The 22,153-nt window shown below is 41.9% G+C and overlaps 1 long non-coding RNA gene across 1 annotated transcript in view; it reads right to left on the bottom strand.

The window, feature by feature from the left end:
• Positions 1–16,816, bottom strand: part of LOC142107339 (uncharacterized) — a 135,845-nt gene extending 119,029 nt beyond the window's left edge. Inside the window, exons 1-2 of the long non-coding RNA XR_012679946.1 lie at positions 16,686–16,816; positions 15,600–15,679 (exon numbers count right to left, since the gene is read on the bottom strand). This is a non-coding gene — a long non-coding RNA (uncharacterized LOC142107339). The remainder of the gene's footprint in view (positions 1–15,599; positions 15,680–16,685) is intronic.
• Between the last annotated feature and the right edge of the window lie 5,337 nt (positions 16,817–22,153).

The following is a 22,153-nucleotide window of genomic DNA, read 5'->3' as shown; positions in this document are numbered from 1 at the left end:
TCAGGGTAGACAGGAGGTGACAGCGTCTTCTCTGTAGATGATGATGATGATGATGGTGTCAGGGTAGACAGGAGGTGACAGCGTCTTCTCTGTTGATGATGGCGTCAGGGTAGACAGGAGGTGACAGCGTCTTCTCTGTTGATGATGATGTCAGGGTAGACAGGAGGTGACAGCGTCTTCTCTGTTGATGATGATGTCAGGGTAGACAGGAGGTGACAGCGTCTTCTCTGTTGATGATGATGTCAGGGTAGACAGGAGGTTACAGCGTCTTCTCTGTATCTGACATCCAACCATGAAGTGTGAGAATAATAGGAAAATACCATTATGTGATGGGGTGGACCTACCCAGGGTACAATGTCCATCTGAGCACTGCATCTTCAACATTGGGGTGAAATAAAGTTACCGGGCTCCTTACGCTTCATGTACTGGGATCCAGGGTCAGAGGAACCTTCCTCATACTGTCAGGACGCCCCAACAATCTAACCCACCTGGAGAACATAAGCACAGCCACCTGTTCTAGGGTCATGAGGACAAGAAAACACTAGGGCTGTACTAGAACTGTTCCTATAAATTCTGATGTACTGTACAGTGGGCCCACAATATGGTAAATAAAGACACGCACAGGGCATCAACCTTAGCTCCCAAGTCTTCATGTTGAGAGAGGAGAACTGTAGATCCCATAAAGACCTAGGAGGATCAAAATCATTATCCTACAATAATATTAAATGTTTGCATTGTATTAAATGACATTGAATATCAAGCATTCAAATGAGCGAAGAATGAATCACAGCCAATGTAGAGGTCTTATTTATTTTATTACTATTGTTCTAGGATTTCTGACAATAATAGGACAAGAGTCAGCAAAGCATCTTTGTATGTAACTAGTAAATAGAACCTGAAGAATCAAAAATATAACTGGGACATGGGAGCTTTTTGTATAAGGTTATTTACAAACATTGCATTTTAGGTGCAAGTTTGTCCTAAATCCATAGCTTTTTTTCTCTCTAAACCAAATATCAAACCAAATATCTGATTGGTTGAAACTTGCACCTAAATGCAATCATAGAAGGGAAAATAATAAGTGTATATGGTAGTCATATTCTCTTTACTTACAGTGCCATAAAAATGTAAAATGTCTCTGCATATTTATATATGATAGATCAATGCCCACTGCAAGACTTAATGTGTCCATACATTGTCCCACCACATCTACCGTCTGATCGTCACTGCTATCTGATACATACATCACTACATCTGTGGCCAATTAAATCTAATATGGTCTAACTGGCTGTTACATTTGTAGTTTGTATAAACAACTTCAAGCCACACTGTAATGTTAGCAGAATCTGTGTAAACCAACTCCTGAGTGTTGTGAAGATATCAGGGAGCACTAAACACAGGACAAGACATTCTTTACATAAACAAATTGTACAGATAGGAGACAACAAAAATGGAAACCTCAAAATAAAGTCACTTAGGCTAGGCACACACTACAGGCTTTCAGCCAATTATTGGGCCAAGTACCCAATAAACGAACGTATGGGCCAATATCGCATTAGTGTGCGTACTTGCAGGAAGAATGGCAGTCGTTCCAAAGTACCGATTGTCATTTCTTTGCAAACCCTTCTTCCCCTGCTGAGCCACTCTGGCAGTCTCTAAATTGGTTGCTTGTTATTCAACAAATCCAATATAAAATTCTTCTACTAACCTACAAGGCCATCAACAAAATTGCACAGACATACATTTCATCACTTGTCTCAAAATATCTTCCAACTCGACACCTCCGTTCTGCACAAGATCTGCATCTCTCTTCCACTCTCATCACATCCTTCCATCTTCGGTTCCAGGACTTTTTTCGGGATGCACCTACTTTGTGGAATTCCCTCCCTGGCACAGTAAAACTTTCTTCCAGTCTTCAAACCTTCAATTGTCCTCTGAAAACCCACCTCTTCAGGCAAGCTTATGATATTCCTCAACCACCATCTTAATCTCCCTAGGTTACCCTATTACCACCCTCTACACAGCTAACACAAGACAACAGCCTTCTGACCAACATTGGTACACACACAGCCCACTCAGTACTTTTACCTTTGCATTCTAGCTGGTCCAGTGTGCAATATTATGTAGCACATGCCCTTGTGTTTCAAACTCCCAATGTCCCATAGATTGTAAGCTTGTGAGCAGGGCCCTCTAACCTCTACGTATGTATTACCCAGTATTGTCTTATTAATGCTTGTTCCCAATTGTAAAGCGCTACGGAATTTGCTGGCGCTATATAAATAAATGTTGATGATGATGATTTCATTTGATTGCTCGTTCTGTTTAAAAATCTCGCTCCAACTTCCTTCCGATCCAGCAGTGTGTATGCACTCACACGACTGTCGGCCAAGAGACAGAGTAGGAATCTGTCACTGTGTCTGCGTTGTTAAAGGTAGACAGTGCTGTAGGTGGATTAATTTGTCCGTTTGTTCCAAGACTGAATATTTTGTTTCAGAGTCACAGAAGCTAACGAAATTCATAATGACATTGGAAAAATCAAAAGTTTATTTTGTAATTTTGTGTGTTATAATCAGTGTGACAAGAATGTCCGACTACACTGCTCTTGGACCATAAGAAGAACACAGATCAGAAGATAAATTGTGTATAGTGTGTACACATGAATCAGCAGACTGATTGGAAATTCAGTTGTAGGTAAAATCGCTGTAGATAACACATTGGTCGAAAAATTTTGTAGTGTGTACCTAGCCTTTACCAATGTCTGAAGTTGTGCATAAGAGATACAGCACCATCATTCCCTAATAAAGCCACTTAACAGATACCTGGTCGATGACGTTGGAAAACGATCTCTCAGACGTTGTTCCAGAAGATCCATAAATGCTCAACTGGGTCAGATCTGGTGACTGAGAATTGCCATTATATAGGGATAACATTAGTGTCTTGCTGATCAAACCTTTGGGCGAACATACATGCCCTGTGGATGGGGCATTATCATCCTGGAAGACATCCCTCTGATCAAGAATTAAATGTACCCCACAACATTACGGAACCAGCCGAACTCTAAACCATTATAAGCAAGTACTCAGGCCTGGCGCCACGCAAGCACTCAGGGCTGGCGCCACACAAGCACTCATTCATCGGACCAGATCACCTTCGTGCACTGCTCAGTCTATTGTTGCTTGTGCTGTTTTTCCGCTGGAGTCAGGAACATGCATTGTCATATACGATGAGAGGATTATTCCAGTCTCCTGTGGAGTTTAGGTCCATTTTGATGAAACTGGATGCCCGTGCCGCAGGTTGAAATTTGCAGTGAATTGGCTAAGTGGTTAGCACTTCTGCCTCACAGTGCTGGGGTCGTGAGTTCAATTCCCGACCATGGCCTTATCTGCGTGGAGTTTGTATGTTCTCTCCGTGTTTGCGTGAGTTTCCTCTGGGTGCTCCAGTTTCCTCCCACAATCCAAAAACATACTGGTAGGTTAATTGGCTTCTATCAAATTTTTTTTTACCCTAGTCTCTCTCTCTCTCTGTCTGTGTGCGTTAGGGAATTTAGACTGTAAGCGCCAATGGGGCAGGGATTGAAGTGAGTTCTCTGTACAGCGCTGCGGAATCAGTGGCGCTATATAAATAAATGGTGATGATGATGGTGATGAATTGATCTGCAGTTGCCTTGAAGTTTGAATTAATGTAAGGATATCAAGATCCCGGAGTATGCCCTTCCGCCCACGGTTTTCCTTTGCGGACAATGTTTTTCCCTTAGAGATTTGCTGCATATACACATATATAATAAACATCAAGTGCTAAATAAAATATTAATTACAGCTTACATGTAAAATACTGAGACAACAAAGAATATATGACAATCATTTTCTGAAGGTGTCTGTGCAAAACAGAAGTTTATTAGCTTACAAGCACCTAGATTAGTAAATGATCAGGTATAATTTAGTTTTCCTGCAGCATTAGTGGGCTGAGCACAATAGCAACAAACCAATCACCGCCAACGTGGGACATGTCTGCAAATAATCGCATAGGGAAAATCCCCAGGGAAATATCAGAAAAAGTTACAATATTCCTATTTAAAGTATGTCTACAGGTTCAGGACTCTCACTAAAGTACGTAAACAGTGATAATCCCTGCAACAAAGGGTTAAGTGATATGCAAAATTAAAGAGCGCAGGCGGCTTGTACAGAAGATGATTCTCCATCACTCATGCAGCAATGTGATAGCGGACTAACCCTGGAAAACACCTTCTGTTCAGGACATCGAACTGAGAAATGAAACAGGACAGTGTGTCTAACAAAGTGGGAATTAATCAAACACAGGCTGTGTGCAGAGGACACCAGATATCGCTCAGAGTCCACAGATTATTAAATTACAAAGATTTCAAAACAACATTCATTCATTGAAACTAATCCAGGCTATGGGAAGACTCTGGGAGGAAGAGATTAAACAGATGAATACTGGGATGTACTGAGTCTATAATGGTTTGAAATGCGCACACCGGCTTTATGTACCAGTAAAAATGGTTTATATGTATAATGCACTAGTAGCAATGTATTAAAATTGTATCACTGTACGCACACAAGGTTTGTCTCCATCTCATCCAACATGTTTAATGTCACACAGTTTATATACAATGTTTTCAATTGGGCTTAATTATTATTATAAATCCAAACTGCCTGCGTCTTGCTGGCTTCTTGGTTTCCTATCTAGAGTGGAGTATAATATATGCTTCAAGGTATAAAGGGCCTATTTAATGCATATACTAAACAGTTTGCAGAAAACACTGGGGGGATTTTTTTTTAAACTAGAACTCTAGGGGGTAAATATATCAAATTTTTGCAAATCATCATCTATTTATTTATATAGCGCCACTAATTCCGCAGAGCTGTACAGAGAACTCATTCACATCAGTCCATTGGAGCTTACAATCTAAATCCCATAACACACACAAATCGAGAGAGACTAAGGGCAATTTTATAGCTGCCAATTAACCTACCAGTATGTTTTTGGAGTGTGGGAGGAAACCCACGCAAACACTATATAATGTAACCTCAGCAAGTATACACTATCATCACCACCATTTATTTATATAGCGCCACTGATTCTGCAGCGCTGTACAGAGAACTCACTCACATCAGTCCCTGCCCCATTGGAGCTTACAGTCTAAATTCTCACACACAGACACTAGGGTCAATTTTGATAGCAGCCAATTAACCTACCTGTATGTTTTTGGAGTGTGGGAGGAAACCCACGCAAACATGGGGAGAACATACAAACTCCACGCAGATAAGGCCATGGTCGGAAATCGAACTCATAACCCCAGTGCTGTGAGGCAGAAGTGCTAACCACTAAGCCACCATGCTGCCCCAAATCGCCGATATCTGGCAACTTTGCATGGTATAATTAAAGCGGCAATAGCTTTAAAAAGGTAAGTTTTGCCTTTAAAGCCATTGCCGTTTTAAATTTTCCAGTCACTGGATATCTGCGATTTGCAAAAATCGTTATTTGATACATTTACCCCTAGAATTCTAAAATAAAGTATTAAAAAAAAAAATAAAAAAAAAATACATTAGAATAAGCCATTTTATAATTGTGTCAGGACTTCACTCAATTGGACTGTGCCGTGCTCCAATCTCATAGTTCAATGTATTAAGTGGGGACACAGAAACTGCAATCACCTGCCCATGAATACAATACGCACAGAGACCCTAGTCTAACGCATTTAAAAATTAAAGCTCATGTAAGAGACAATATAGTTTTCCATGGTGTAAAATAAAACCATGCAGAAAGGCACAAACACAGTGTAGTAGGACTTACAGCACATCAGTAAATACAGACTGACAATACTGCTGTATTATTCTATCCAATGAAACAAAGTCAAAACCCATTACACTGACAAAGTTATGCTTTATCCGTTATCTGTGATATCAATTATGTAAGGTCGGAAAATTTCTCCAAATATGGCCTGAGCTACACAACACCAAAACCTGCACCCTGGATGTGCACCAGCATAATCTAGGCCCCTAACCAGTGTCTAACAGGGGTATACATCACCCACCAGTACATCAAGATACCAGGACCCACAAAAGAGAGACAGGTGTAAAAAATATGCAATAATTTACAGTAAATACATGTTTAGTAGGTAGCAGAGGGAAATTATGTGATTTCCCCCAGTTTCATGGTACTGAAAAAGGCACTATGGCCCACTGATGTTCGGGTGCACCAGCAGATCCTCAGTTCAAACCTGTCAATAACCTGAAGTGCACCAGAGCCTTGTGTACGGTAACAGTGAGCTCACCAAATAAGCCCGGTGTACGGTAACAGTGAGCTCACCAAATAAGCCCTGTGTACGGTAACAACGAGCTCACCTAGTAAGCCCTGTGTACGGTAACAGTGAGCTCACGTAGTAAGCCCTGTGTACGGTAACAACGAGCTCACCTAGTAAGCCCTGTGTACGGTAACAACGAGCTCACCTAGTAAGCCCTGTGTACGGTAAGAGTGAGCTCACCTAGTAAGCCCTGTGTACGGTAAGAGTGAGCTCACCTAGTAAGCCCTGTGTACGGTAAGAGTGAGCTCACCTAGTAAGCCCTGTGTACGGTAAGTGAGATCACCAAATAAGCCCTGTGTACGGTAAGTGAGATCACCAAATAAGCCCTGTGTACGGTAAGAGTGAGCTCACCTAGTAAGCCCTGTGTACGGTAACAGCGAGCTCACGTAGTAAGCCCTGTGTACGGTAAGTGAGCTCACCAAATAAGCCCTGTGTACGGTAACAGTGAGCTCACCTAGTAAGCCCTGTGTACGGTAAGTGATCTCACCAAATAAGCCCTGTGTACGGTAAGTGAGCTCACCAAATAAGCCCTGTGTACGGTAACAACGAGCTCACCTAGTAAGCCCTGTGTACGGTAACAGCGAGCTCACGTAGTAAGCCCTGTGTACGGTAACAGCGAGCTCACCTAGTAAGCCCTGTGTACGGTAACAGTGAGCTCACCTAGTAAGCCCTGTGTACGGTAACAGTGAGCTCACCTAGTAAGCCTTGTGTACGGTAACAGTGAGCTCACCTAGTAAGCCCTGTGTACGGTAACAGTGAGCTCACCTAGTAAGCCCTGTGTACGGTAAGAGTGAGCTCACCTAGTAAGCCCTGTGTACGGTAACAGTGAGCTCACCTAGTAAGCCTTGTGTACGGTAACAGTGAGCTCACCTAGTAAGCCCTGTGTACGGTAACAGTGAGCTCACCTAGTAAGCCTTGTGTACGGTAAGAGTGAGCTCACCTAGTAAGCCTTGTGTACGGTAACAGTGAGCTCACCTAGTAAGCCTTGTGTACGGTAACAGTGAGCTCACCTAGTAAGCCTTGTGTACGGTAACAGTGAGCTCACCTAGTAAGCCTTGTGTACGGTAACAGTGAGCTCACCTAGTAAGCCTTGTGTACGGTAACAGTGAGCTCACCTAGTAAGCCCTGTGTACGGTAACAGTGAGCTCACCTAGTAAGCCCTGTGTACGGTAACAGTGAGCTCACCTAGTAAGCCCTGTGTACGGTAACAGTGAGCTCACCTAGTAAGCCCTGTGTACGGTAACAGTGAGCTCACCTAGTAAGCCTTGTGTACGGTAACAGTGAGCTCACCTAGTAAGCCCTGTGTACGGTAACAGTGAGCTCACCTAGTAAGCCTTGTGTACGGTAACAGTGAGCTCACCTAGTAAGCCCTGTGTACGGTAACAGTGAGCTCACCTAGTAAGCCTTGTGTACGGTAACAGTGAGCTCACCTAGTAAGCCCTGTGTACGGTAACAGTGAGCTCACCTAGTAAGCCCTGTGTACGGTAACAGTGAGCTCACCTAGTAAGCCCTGTGTACGGTAACAGTGAGCTCACCTAGTAAGCCCTGTGTACGGTAACAGTGAGCTCACCTAGTAAGCCTTGTGTACGGTAACAGTGAGCTCACCTAGTAAGCCCTGTGTACGGTAACAGTGAGCTCACCTAGTAAGCCTTGTGTACGGTAACAGTGAGCTCACCTAGTAAGCCCTGTGTACGGTAACAGTGAGCTCACCTAGTAAGCCCTGTGTACGGTAAGTGAGCTCACCTAGTAAGCCCTGTGTACGGTAACAGTGAGCTCACCTAGTAAGCCCTGTGTACGGTAACAGTGAGCTCACCTAGTAAGCCCTGTGTACGGTAACAGTGAGCTCACCTAGTAAGCCCTGTGTACGGTAAGTGAGCTCACCTAGTAAGCCCTGTGTACGGTAACAGTGAGCTCACCTAGTAAGCCCTGTGTACGGTAAGTGAGCTCACCTAGTAAGCCCTGTGTACGGTAACAGTGAGCTCACCTAGTAAGCCCTGTGTACGGTAACAGTGAGCTCACCTAGTAAGCCCTCTGTACGGTAACAGTGAGCTCACCTAGTAAGCCCTGTGTACGGTAAGAGTGAGCTCACCTAGTAAGCCCTGTGTACGGTAAGTGAGCTCACCTAGTAAGCCCTGTGTACGGTAACAGTGAGCTCACCTAGTAAGCCTTGTGTACGGTAACAGTGAGCTCACCTAGTAAGCCTTGTGTACGGTAACAGTGAGCTCACCTAGTAAGCCCTGTGTACGGTAAGTGAGCTCACCTAGTAAGCCCTGTGTACGGTAACAGTGAGCTCACCTAGTAAGCCCTGTGTACGGTAAGTGAGCTCACCTAGTAAGCCCTGTGTACGGTAACAGTGAGCTCACCTAGTTCATGCTCAATTCCTTACCAACATGGCAGCCATCTAAATAATACTGTAAGAATCCTCACTTACTCAATTCTCACAAACATATAAATAAACAAGAGGAGAAAGCACAACGCTGATTGTACACAGTTCACTGCTAATTAGAGAGTAGCAAAAAGAAAGAAAAAAAAAAACACAACACTTTCTTACTTCAAGAAGGTAATAATTTAATTCTGAATTTTAGTTATGGATCCCCAATTCAGGCCAGTTGAGCTGCAATGTAACCCTGTGAGACTTGAAGAAGAGGTAAATAAATGTATTATTGAAGAATATATTTAATGGAGGAAAAGAAATGAACAACATAGAATATTTCTGTGACTGTGCCATTATAATAGAGGAGTACAGGAGCTGGGGATGCAGAGTAGGAGATCTCATTTATGGTATTTATGGTTCTGTCACTTGTCACATTTTACCACTTGGCATGTGAACTTGTCATTGTGGTTCATTAATATTTATTCACCAGTGACAACTGGACCACACAGATTGTTACATCCGCCACACGAGAGTCACACTACAGCCACCGGCTGACTCCTTGCAGTCGCTTTTCATTAAGTGGCCCAGAGCAATTTGTATAACCGTGCAAATCCGCTCACCTGCATCCGCCTGGCCAGATTACAGCGGGGAGCACTAGGAAAATGCCACAAATTATCAACAAGCCAATATTTCATTACTGTGATGATTAAGTTGGATTTACAAAGTATCATGTAGCAGAGTGAAAATTACATTTCATCTTCCACTGACTGTCAGAAAAACAGCGTCTACTTAGGACACCAATATTTATACTCATTGGAAGCTCTTGTACAACCTGTACCTCAGTGCAGGTGCTAAGTGCCCTGTTAGCACTGATATATGCTATACACTGATTTTATTAAATACTTCATACACATAAAACACAGAGAACCACAGCAGAACGGTCCTGTTCTCATGGTAAAGATAAGCTTGATAGCCACCAGAGGCTGAGATTGTAGATCTGATGAATATCACTTTCCAAAGGCATAAACAGATGTCTAAGACATTAAAAATATATCTCTATATCTTTTACTTCTGCTCTGATAGGAGGATATTACTTTATTATTTGTAGTATGGAGTCACACAGAAACAAGAAATCCAGTGCTGACTACATGCTGTGGTGCATCAGATCACATACACACTGTACTTGGACTATACTGAATGTCAGCAGCCAGCACAGTGGTACAAACCCCCTTCTCTGGGGTCCAACCACAAGCCCCTTAAACATAGTTTATTTTATGACGTTTCCATAAACAACCTTAATGCTGGCACCCTGTCCTGCTTTTAACAACAGTCTCCCAATATCTGTGAATGCTTTCCATATAGATCCTGGAGCACAGTTCCCCACACAGACAGAATATCTATCCAACACCTTCCTGCTAAACTGACCCACTTCCAATTTGCAGCTAATGGTAAGGTCATGACAGAAGGTACAAAGGCCCTGGTAGGACATAATAGCGATGGAATTGTAAATGTCACTTTAGTGAATACAGAATTAGATTGGGGCAGGGAGGGGAAGCTTCCTATTGAGCTGAGGATCCAGGATAAAGAGAATGTATTTTCTATCTGACTGTGACGCATTTGATTTTCGGAGGTGTGCTGCACCAGGTATGTGTCATTAGTAACACTCTGCTCGGTAATGAATCCTTTTATTTATCCGCCTCATAGCTCATGAATACATAACGAGGCTGTTTCCTGGCGCATCTGGCTCCAGCTCCCAAGCTGCACATAACTTAACTCTGCATCCTCTCCGAAAGCCGAGAGAGGGAGCCCAGCTGGGGCCGGCCTTAAAGGGCCACAGCGATATTATACCACAGACCAAGGGACACACTGGGCTTTATTATGTGGCCTAATAAAACGTTCCAAATAAGATGGTTTGACTGAATTTAGTGCCTTGGGGTTAATAAAACACGGAAAAAAATTAGGTTGCTTTAAATCAAGCTCTAAATGCCATTAAAAACTGGCAACAGCTCTCAAACTTTAATATCAATTGTAAGCTCTTTAGGACAGCAGTAATTTCCTTTATGTATGTTTGTAATATTATATATGGCTAGAAATGTACAATACAACTAGAAATACAACACAATAAATATAGGATATTAAAGTGCAGCGACAAGTCATATGCATAGTTACTCTACAATCGTCCTGCTTAAAGAAACAAAATAATAATCTTCATAAGGACACATTGGAAGGAGGGGGGGGGGGATGAAGGGACTTTAATATCTGCAATTCAAAACTTGTCGACCAATAACATACGTGGAATAAACAGATTCCAGGATGAAAGGAGTTAATTCATACCTGGAATGTTTCACATGATTGAGATTCCGGTGGCAGCAATGATTAATTCCATGAAATATTCCTTTTGTGCAGACCACAGCCAAAAAAAAAACCCAAATCCCTCACTCCTGAACATCATAGAGAAAACATACTAAAGAGACTAAACGTACGCAGCCGCCCCCTCACAATAAGACCACCGCATCTCTGTGTACAAAGTGAATCGGGAATAAGTGAGTCTGTAACAAGCATGAACCCACACGGAGCCACTGATACATGCAGACAATTTCACTGCATAATAGACTATCAGGCAGGATACAATTTAAATTAAAAAATGCAATTTTCACCTTGAAATGAACAAATGATTACAATTTCTATACAAATTAAGGCATTCAGTCTGCCTTTGAGTACTGCCACCCAGCCATAAAATCTATCATAATTACCATGAAATACATTTTCAAATATTTTGATTTTTGTCCGCTGCCTTTAAAATACACAAGCGAAGCAGATACGTGCGCTGTAGCACCCCCACCTCCTGGAGAAAAACACATTAAATAAGAAAAGAAAACTGTCCAGAGATGAAACTTTCCCTCCTCTATCCGCCAAGCCAGATAAAAAGAGGATGAATAAAAACATGAAACAAAACAAAGGCGGCGATTGAGAAATACTTGTCTCCAAAGCCGGGAGATTTATCAGAAATATTCTTACTATCTGTAAATATCACATTTGCGGCTGAGGCCCCTATCAGCCCACCGCCTCGCACCGCGGCTTCTCAGCTTTGTCACAATTACATTACTTATCCATAGCCGTGATCAATCAGCGCAGCTCATGTCATCAAAAAGGGCAATTATTTATCATAAACCTGCAATGGCAGTAGATTCATGATGGAGAGGTATCTTGTAGCACTTGTCAGAGTTCTCATAGTCCAGTTAGTCAGCCTCTGTATTTTTCCATATTAGACACCGTATTACTCCTTGCAGGGTCAGATAATGGGGGTTACCACCTTCAGACAACTTTAGTTTATTGATTTCTTTATGCAGCTCTTAACTTTTAATAAACACATTGCTTTAGCATTCTTCTGTATTTTTCACTGAGGCTTTTATACCATATACACAGGGTGGTTATATTTTTATTTCATTTTTGGGATGTGTATTCGATTTAAAGAGGACTGAAACCCCATGACCACTTGGCAATATTTACAGAGATTGGCCGGAGACTCGGCAGCAGGGGGCGCACCTGGCTGGGTTAGACGTGAGAGTCATGTGGCGCACACCATAGTTTGAGATGCATTCTCTGCCAGCTACACCTCTCTACTGCCATGTCTCTTGGTCAAGCTTGATAAATATATATTCTATTGTATCTACAGAGTGGATCTGTGTTGTATCCAAGGGCAGCAAATAAATAAGATATATAAAGAAATACAAAACAATGAATATAGTAGAAGTTGCACAAGGTCACAAACCAATAAATTAAAGTTGTCTCAAGGTGGAAAATCTCTTTAAACAAGCAGGCAGGGATTATTTTGTCCAAATCAATGTTAACCATCATAACAGCATTAATCCTTATATCTTCTTTATGTCAAGTTCCTGCACACGTATTGTATTTATATACAGCTATACCTATACAGACAGACAGCAAGGTATTGTCTATATTTTACATTTATGCAGTGACTGGCCCCTCTGTAAGATACAATGAATCTGCCTTATATTAAAGGTTCAAACTTATGAGCAACGGAAGCAGCGTGAGGAGCCGCTTCAGCAACCATCTACAATAAAGCAGTTGACAAATATTGAAGCTGTGCTCTCCATGGTATAGAAATACTGCTACAGATAATTTACCAAAATGAAGGCATTCATGTATTGCTTTGCACAAGGCGCTAGAGATACATAAGTGAACCTGTCTTACCAAGCACTGTGGAATGGTCGGATATGAGGCAGGCTACGAGAGTGATTTACAAAGCCGTTAACCTCGTCCTCTATGCAAGATAACTTTCGCTCTTAGAATGCGCTCATGAAAAAGCTCTGCGCGACCTATGGATGTACTGCAGTATGAGATGGGAATATATATGCTGGAAAAAGTACAAATGTCACTCTAAGGTTCAGCCTACTATCATTATGGACCACACCGTTAATTTTATGTAGCTTGATCCTATCATAAAGTACTATTTGTTTATGTCTTAAAGAGACACATTCATGCTCAGTCTGTTTCTTTTAAATGTCATTGAGAAATTTGAACATAATAATCCTTATTCAAGGAGCTAATTCAGACTTCTTAAGATCCAGTTTTCCCTTAGAACATCTAATGACTCCTTCATGGCTGGCCATTGTTCACATTTTCTCACTGCACCATTTTTAAACAAGGAAAGCTTTTTTCACTCAAAGTAAGTTGGGCTTTTCATAACATAGTTTAGAAAAACGTATTTTTCAGTTCAAGAGCACTGTATTGGTAAACAGCCAAAAGGGTTTTATACAAAACAAAAATAAAATAAAAAAACATTACTAATAAAATGGACAGAATCTAACTGCCAACTACACATACCTCCCCAACTGTACCGATTTAGGCAGAACAGTCTGAATTCAAGGGACCACTCAGATCACAATACCAATGCATGGGGCTTAGGGGAAACCTAGCGCCCCCCGTGGGATGAGTCACTCTGAAACGTAATGTGACCCCAGTGTGTACAACCAAGTCCCTTATCCACGTGCTCAGACTTCAACATCTTACATGTTGGGAGGTATGACTAAATGAAAAACAGTTATTTTATATGCTCCCCTCTAAGTTCTGTATGATGTTTGTTTCTTATCACTTATCAGCATCCCCTCCATCCGCAGTACCAGCTGACACTGTTCACCAATTACTTTGATGTAGGAGGAAGTCCCTACTGATGGAAGGTGCGGTCAGAGTAAATGCAGAGGAAGGGGATCAAGAAAATAATTCATTCATTAGTCAGTGGTCATTAGGAAGAACAGAGGCCACAAACACCTCTGACCTTTGGTGACAGAAGCCATAGTGCAGGGGTCCAAGAAACCGTTGGATGAAAGAAACAGCAACATGATTGCATGGCTCTGAACATTCATGGTAATGAATGCAAATAAGCTAAATAATATTTACTGTGCAAAGTAAATATTCTGATGTGCTACACTAAACATTTATATTAAAAGTAAAACCTGCTTCTAAAGACAGCCTATTTTCCTTTAATATCCACATAATCGTTTCTTCTACGTACACAATGGTAATTGATTATATAATGTGTTGCAATGCTCTTCTCCTAGGCTTTTAAATAACATTAGAGATCCCGGGGAGACGTGAACGGGAAGATGAAGGCGCATAGTGATAGTGGTGATAATGACGATAGATCTATGGACGGCTCACAGTAGGACGTCGTCTCAGGCCCGTATTGTGTAACTAAACACTTGGAGGCAGAGAAAACACAATGTGTAAATACTTTTATTTCTGCATTATTTTGTAAAGTCATCTAACAACAAATATGGAATGGAATAATCCACAGATTACTTGTTCATCCCTCTTTTTAATGGCCGGGGTCATATATTTTTTTTTGACTGCCTGAAGAAGTGGCCCCTTCCAAATTATCATAAAATGTCACTGGTATGAGGGATGGGCTGCTGGCAAATGGGACAGAATAAAAAGTATCATCTAAACCGTGAACATTTTAGAAAAAAAAAAGTCCAAGCATGATTTAGATGGTGATATTAATGGATGATTTCATCAGAAATTCTAATCACAGTAACAGAATCATTTTATAGTAACATTTGTACGATATATTGATATACAGCTTTCCCCAGCTGGCTAATGTCTGCATTGTAACTTTAATAAAAAGCATTACTTTTCTATAAAAACAGACACGTAATTCACTTGCCATGTCTACGATGAATAATATGATAGATGGGTGACAGAGGAAAGTATATGAAGCTGTGCTCTCCATGGTATAGAAATACTGCTACAGATAATTTACCAGAATTAAGTCCTGATGACTTGCCCCTTCCTTAATAGAAAAGAAGAGCAGATTGTCACATGGTGGCGTTCCATACTATGACATCATCATATAACATATCCTGCTAAGGCTAAAGGCGCTATAGCTCTCACTATACTGTTCCAGCCAGGCTAATACCCCAACAAGACCTGTGTATGTTTCTACGTCAGTCTGAAGCCAAATTATAGCTCTAATAGCGGAGACACGTGATTTATACAGGTTCCCTGGATGGTACAGGTGAGATGAACAACCCATCATCTAACTTTGCACCTGTCAGCCAACCACAAATCATATTAGGGACAAAAGCCTTGGTCCTGGATGAAAACTAGGGGGAGTGTTCATTCATGAGCTTACTTTTTATTGGAGCACAGGTCTGAGATTGAGATCAGCAGAAAGAAAGTGAATAATGGCTGCTGCTCAGGGAAATGTCACCCACACAGATATAATCACCGGGAGCCTCTACACAACTTAGTGAGGAGGGGGATGCCAGGGGCAGTGTGGGTGAAACAGGTCATTTTAGGTATATTTAAGGCATGGTGCTTTAAATCAGGAACAATCTCTTATCTTAAAAAAATCATTCAAGATAATAGATCCCTTACCTGTCCAGGCTTCTCGGACTTCATTCCTCGTCCGCTGGATTCTCCTCCGCAGCCGCCAGCGAACACACCTGAGCCATGTTCTGGATACATTAAACACGAGAAGGAAGTTAGAGGACAAATATATATAAAATAAAACTTTAACAAGATCCCCCTTCAAGTGCTATTACCATTTAAGGGAAACATGTCTCCTTGTTACACCTTAGTGAGGGGACACTAAAGAATGTGACAAAGGGGGAGCTGAGGGGACACTCTTTAAACGTAATACAGGGGGAGCTGAGGGACAGAAAAGACAGACACACACTTGTGAGGGGACAGTAAGAATGGGACACACACTTGTGAGGGGACAGTAATGAATGTGACACACACACACACTTGTGAGGGGACAGTAATGAATGGGACACACACACACACTTGTGAGGGGACAGTAATGAATGTGACACACACACTTGTGAGGGGACAGTAATGAATGTGACACACACACTTGTGAGGGGACAGTAATGAATGTGACACACACACTTGTGAGGGGACAGTAATGAATGGGACACACACACACACTTGTGAGGGGACAGTAATGAATGGGACACACACACACACACACACACTTGTGAGGGGACAGTAATGAATGTGACACACACACACACTTGTGAGGGGACAGTAATGAATGTGACACACACACTTGTGAGGGGACAGTAATGAATGTGACACACACACTTGTGAGGGGACAGTAATGAATGTGACACACACACACTTGTGAGGGGACAGTAATGAATGGGACACACACACACACACACACACACACTTGTGAGGGGACAGTAATGAATGGGACACACACACACACACACACTTGTGGGGGGACAGTAATGAATGTGACACACCCTTGGGGAGGGATAACTTGTCCCCCTCCTTACATCTGTGCAGGGATACTTGTGGGGGTTAAGTAGCTTATCAATGACTGACTGTAACACTCTAATGTAGAGATGACACTGTCCTAATACAAACAATGTAATAATATTATACACAGAGTGAGGTCCCCGCCCTGTGGCACTACAAGTCTCAGCATGCCCTCTAGGAGCCCACGTCTCTTACCTCAGGTCAAAACGGCTGGTAAACGATGTGTGGTACCACAACTACCACAATGCACTGCTGTTTGACACAATCACGTGGCAGACAACAGCCAATCAGCATTGTCGATTCAAGCGGCGGCTCGAGCTGGTCGCTGCCTGGTATCCCATAGCAACCGCGCGGGGGCGGGGCCTCGGCGACCGTTGAAGTGGGCGGATCCCGCGCTGTGGAGGATTTCTCTGAGGTAAATGTATAACTGTAATATGTGGTCACCGACCTCCCACCCTCGGGTCAGACACCCCACCCTGGGGTCACTGCCCCCCCCACCCTGTGGTTTACCTACCTCCGGGCACTGACCCCCCACCCCCAGCGTGTGCCTTATAACACTTATATACACGAGAGGTCCAGAAAGTAGGGACATGAGGTAAGAATGGCCACTAACATACTGTGATATGGGGTCACCGACCTCCCACCCTCGGTCACCTACCCCCCACCCCCGGGCACTGACCCCCCCACCCCCAGCGTGTGCTTTCTAATACTCTTATATACCCGAGGGGCCCAGAACGTAGGGACATGAGGTAAGAATGGCCACTAACATACTGTGATATGGGGTCACCTACCCCCCACCCCCAGCGTGTGCTTTCTAACACTCTTATATACCCGATGGGCCCAGAACGTAGGGACATGAGGTAAGAATGGCCACTAACATACTGTGATATGGGGTCACCGACCTCCCACCCTCGGTTCACCTAACCCCCCACCCCCGGGCACTGACCCCCCACCCCCAGAGTGTGCTTTCTAACACTCATATACCCGAGGGGCCCAGAACGTAGGGACATGAGGTAAGAATGGCCACTAACATACTGTGATATGGGGTCACCTACCCCCCACCCTGGGGTGACCTACCCCCCCACCCCCGGGCACTGACCACCCACCCCCAGCGTTTGCTTTCTAATACTCTTATATACCTGAGGGGCCCAGAACGTAGGGACATGAGGTGAGAATGGCCGCTAACATACTGTGACGAGGCTGAAGTTAGTTCTTATTCAGAAAAAGCTTCTTTTTGAAAGATTAGATCAAGTTGGATCACAGATTTCACATCAGAGTAACACTAAAGGGGTCCCTAATACAAACTGCAGTAGTATTTACCTGACCCAACAAGGTTTTGGGCGTGAAATCAGGGGGCAAAATCACCATATTTTATCATTTTGAATAAATAGTTGCAATTTGCAATGGTTAAATGTCGCTGGGCCACTAATTTGACAGTGGGAATCAACCCAGGGTGGTCAGTTACATATAAAACACCTGTATTTGTCCTGGCCCAACACTGTTCTGGTCATGAAATCAAACCACTTGCAAAACTACAGCTACTTATTCATAATGCAGTCTGTGCCCACTTTACCACCTGATTTCATGCCCAAAACAGTGTTGGGCCAGGACAAATACAGGTGTTTTATATGTAACTGACCACTCTGTGTTGATTCCCACTATCAAATTAGTGGCCCAACGACATTTATCCCTTGCAAAACTGCAGCTACTTATTCAAAATGCTAAAATATGGTGACTTTGCCCCCCTGATTTCATGCCCAAAACCTGATGTGAAATCGATGATCCAACTTGATTTAATCCTTAAAAAATAAGCTTTTCTGAATAAGAGGCTGGAGCGTGAATAAGAAGCTAACTTCAGTCTTGTCAGACAATGAGGATTATTATATTATTATTGTGCAGTTGTTGAATATTGAAAAATAGGGACTCTTTGCTGTGAGCAAGTTTTATCTTAACTAATTTAAGAGCGAGTTGTTATATATATATTTATTAATATTAGGGATAATGAGGTAGTTATAGGGAAATGTGTGGCATGGGTAAGTGTGTGTGAGATGTGGCAGTGTGTGTTATAGTATCTTCCTGTGTTACTGGTACCATGTTATAGCTCTGCCTCCTTTACTTTCCTATGTGTTCTGACCTGGAGCTTTCTGCAACTTCCAGAGTCAAAACCCCACTGCTAAGACTAATGTACAGAGCCATACCTGTGCCAGGACTAATGTACAGAGATGTACCTGAGCCCAGACTAATGTACAGAGCCACACCTGTGCCAGGAGTAATGTACAGAGCCATACCTGTGCCAGGAGTAATGTACAGAGCCACACCTGTGCCAAGACTAATGTACAGAGCCACACCTGTGCCAGGACTAATGCACAAAGCCATAAGCGGCAAAGGGGCCAAACTGACGCGTTTTGCCGCGCCCCGCCCTCTAGTCACGCCCCTCTCCCGGATTACACTTGCCGAAAGTACCTTTCAGCACCTGTTATGGCCTATAAATTGATTTGAGCAACTTCCACTTTTGTACTTGCCGAAAGTAGGCAGGTATGCATATAGTACAGGAGTGACATCACTAAACCAAAAAAATATTTTTTTATACGAGTGATATCACTGCTGTCCAAATAAAGGACTACATTTCTTTGGAAAAAGGAAAATTAGTGCTTTGTTTGTATTATTATTATCGTCATGCAGCGCAGTCAGTGTTGTTGCGGCCTAACTGTAAAAACCCTGCAATTATTGCTGTAAATTTCACACTTTTGGAGAAAAATACATAAAAACGTTATATAGTTATGGGACATGATTTTATACCTAAGTATGCAGATCTACCACACAAATCATTTCATGTGTAACAGATACTTGACGACTCTGGAATGTCTGGGAAACTACTGAATTCTGGGTAGGTCTCTTGGAAGAGCAAGCCATTCTCCCACGCCCAACCCACTTCCCAGTGAATTGGGCATGATGGGAGCCTCCATGATGTGATTAAGGCCAAAATGATGCCGTTTGCGGCGCTCCACTCCCCTCCACTCTCACATATGTTGATAACTTTCATCTTTTCATGCTTTTCATTCTCCTACATGCCCCATTACCTATAGAAACATCTGAGAGGACAACGGTTGGGTACTGATATGATAAATGTGCTGGCAGTTCTTACATTTGTACTCAGTATTCTCTATTTACCAATTTTACAAATATGCTGCAAAAAGTCACAAACTTTCACAAATTGCTGTTTTGTGAGACAAGGTGTAGACTAACTGTATATATATATATATATATATATATATATATATATATATACATATATATATATATATGTCACTAATAAGAATATATGTTGCTATTAAACTGCGCACAGTTCTGTTAATATACCCAGATGTATTATTAACCCTAGTCGTGCCTATACCTCTGGTATGGTGTATCTAATGTATTGCTTAGTTGTGTCAAGAGAATTCCATATTTGTACTGATTTCCATAGCTGGTACATGTCCAAGAGGTTCAGTAGTAATTTGCACTGCTGCAAAACGCTGATTATTATCAGTTGCATACACTTCAAACTGTATCAGTCATATGCCCCACCCACACCAGGCACTTTAATAGTGGTCCCTGATGAGTCCTCACTGGCAGGACAGATCTCTAGTTTAATCATCACTATATATTTTTGTTTTTTTTACTAGCAGAACTGTGACTTATATTTTACTGACAGTTTGCAGTGTTGATAGCTATCGGTCTACTTGTCCCCTCCCAAACAGACAGTTCCTTAAAAGAACAGGTATTATCCAAATACACCATACTTGCCAACTTTTCCTCATTGGCTTCAGGGAGATTCCGGGGGAGGCGCGTGGCTTGATGAATCGCATAATTTGGCCCCGCCCCCTAGACGATTGTCACAATTGTGACCAATTACAGCAGGGGGCAGGGCTAAGATGATGCGATATTTGCGCCATTAAGCCTCGTCCCTGCCATTTATCTATTGGGGAGGTGAGAACCGGGAGGTTGCCCTGCTCTCCTGGGAGCCCGGTAGGTCTCCCAGAAATGCGGGAGTCTCCCGGACATTCCGGGAGAGTAGCCAACTATGCGTTAAAGAAAATCAACTAATGAATCTCTAGAAACTGAAGTGTGTTTTACATTTCTATCTCCTTTACTGAAGTCATGTTGTCTTACCTGTCAGTCTTTGATTAAATCTTGCTCTCCATGGAAATGGCCACCTCCATACTCATCAATACATGGACATAGGACACAGATGGCGAAGCCAACCATGTCTTGTACTGGCTCAGCATCAGGGAGAATGCCAGACTCTTCAGGGAGTGAGGGAGATCATCCCTATTTCAGGGAGTCTCCCTGACATTCAGGGAGAGTTGGCAAGTATGAAATACACATTTTAACTTAGGTGTGAAATAAATATTGAATGTGGGCAATAAATGCAGTATATCCTATGTAATTAATAGTTCTGTAACAAGAATAAAATTGGATTAACTAGTGGCGATTCCACCATATAAGAAACAGTATATAACAGTCAGACATGTGCTATGTTCCATTCTGTACAATGAAAGGTTCACTATAAGTTCATTCCGTTTTTTAGTTTACTGAGTGAATCTTATGTCTCTTGAATATGAATCTCTTTGTGGTGACCTATTTGTTTTGATCTCCACACAATAATTCATCATTCATAAAAATATAACAAGCATACAAAAGAGTATGAATTATGGGGATATTAATCCTTTCACCTTTCTGTTTAGAATATCACCTACAGGGCTCTACCACAATTACCCACCACTGTTCATGCGGCAGATACAGAGACAAATACAGGTAAGTGTAAATCGGAAGCAGTAATAAAACCTCTCATTACTTTTAGATTTTTTTAATGTAGAAAGTCAAATACTGTATTAGTTTTTTCTGGATCTTTCTGTTGGTAAAAAATAACTCCTATTGCTGGGAGATACATCATTCAAAAGACAGGATAATCTTTGTAAATACTTTATTTGCTAAAGGATAGTATTTTTTTTGCCTGTTGGTGTCATGGTTGATTTTGCTAGTTTGAGAGCTTTGACTAAATGTTTTTTATAAATCATTAGATCATAAGTTGGTGCTAAAAATTATATGATGAAGAGACGCATGGAAGTATCTCCAAATAAAATAACTTATAAGGTGACAAGAGTGTTACCCAACATCGTTGAAAGCAAACAAAAACATTTTTCTTAAACTTAGCCTTATCTCATACATATATATATATATATATATATATATATATATATATATATATATTTCCAGGTGAGGCGGCACTGTAGGATTTAAGACAAATTGTAGTTTGTATCAAAAGACAAGGATTTAAGACTATCGAGGATTTAAGACTATCAAAAATTGTATTAGTCTTAAATCCTCGAGTGGCGCCTCAACTGGAATCTATTTATTGTACTATCCATACAAGTGAAGTACCGAGGAAGGCAACAGGGTAATGTACACATGTTATTTATGAGTGCCACTTGGTAACTATATATATATATATATATATATATATATATATAATCCTGTGGACCAGACTAGCCTCTTAAATTACCCCTGTGTGACCTCATTTGCTTGCTTGAGACTACTGAGAATGAATGTACAAGGATTACGGGTTTTAGGATAAAAAAAATTAGGACACCTCAAAACACACAGAACACATAACTGGTGAG

This window comes from Mixophyes fleayi, chromosome 11 (assembly GCF_038048845.1).
Source record: "Mixophyes fleayi isolate aMixFle1 chromosome 11, aMixFle1.hap1, whole genome shotgun sequence".
NCBI classification, from domain to species: domain Eukaryota; kingdom Metazoa; phylum Chordata; class Amphibia; order Anura; family Limnodynastidae; genus Mixophyes; species Mixophyes fleayi.
Note: the sequence above shows the minus strand (reverse complement) of the source record. Positions and strands in the feature narration are given on the sequence as shown.